Source organism: Coregonus lavaretus, assembly GCF_964263955.1.
Source record: "Coregonus lavaretus genome assembly, chromosome: 5".
In the NCBI taxonomy this organism is placed as follows: domain Eukaryota; kingdom Metazoa; phylum Chordata; class Actinopteri; order Salmoniformes; family Salmonidae; genus Coregonus; species Coregonus lavaretus.
Genome location: NC_139992.1, coordinates 10605389 through 10606058, shown reverse-complemented (window position 1 = coordinate 10606058; position 670 = coordinate 10605389).

The following is a 670-nucleotide window of genomic DNA, read 5'->3' as shown; positions in this document are numbered from 1 at the left end:
GTCAAAAGTAGTGCACTATATGGAATAGGGTGCCATTGGGTTCTGGTAAAAGTAGTGCACTACTTCGAGAATAGGGTGCCATTTGGGATGAAGCGCAGAGCCCATCATCCTCTGATGTGTTAACAATGTCGAATAGAAGCTCACCCAAGTGTCACCACCACTGATTTTATTACAATGAAGCACTGAGCCACAGACGAGGGCCACTAGGCCACCATTTTGTGCCTCACATCTTAGTCACGGGTAATGGCCAGGTTGGATGTATGTTCAGGCCTGCAACTGGCAGTTGGTCTTGGCTCAGTGAGATTAGCATCGTAGCGAATAACATCCATCACACATGCACACACGCATGCACACACACACGTACTATCTATCTCTTTAGTTCCAGGGAGATGGAGGTGAGGCAGTGGGGTAAATGGGTGAACGTGTTGGAGATTCAGAGGCAGGGCTTGTTTAGAATACAACAGAGATTAAAGGATTGAGGGGTCAGACAGTGGTTATACCACTACTGCACTGCCTAGACCTATGATAATCTGCCTGTCTACTGACCATGCAGTCGGAGGGGAAGAGATGGGGGGGGGGGGGGGGGGAGTATCACATCCCACATCCCCACCAGGGTTAATATAGCGGGGCTGCTATACAACGCTGCTTGTACGCTCCTCTCCTCTCCTCT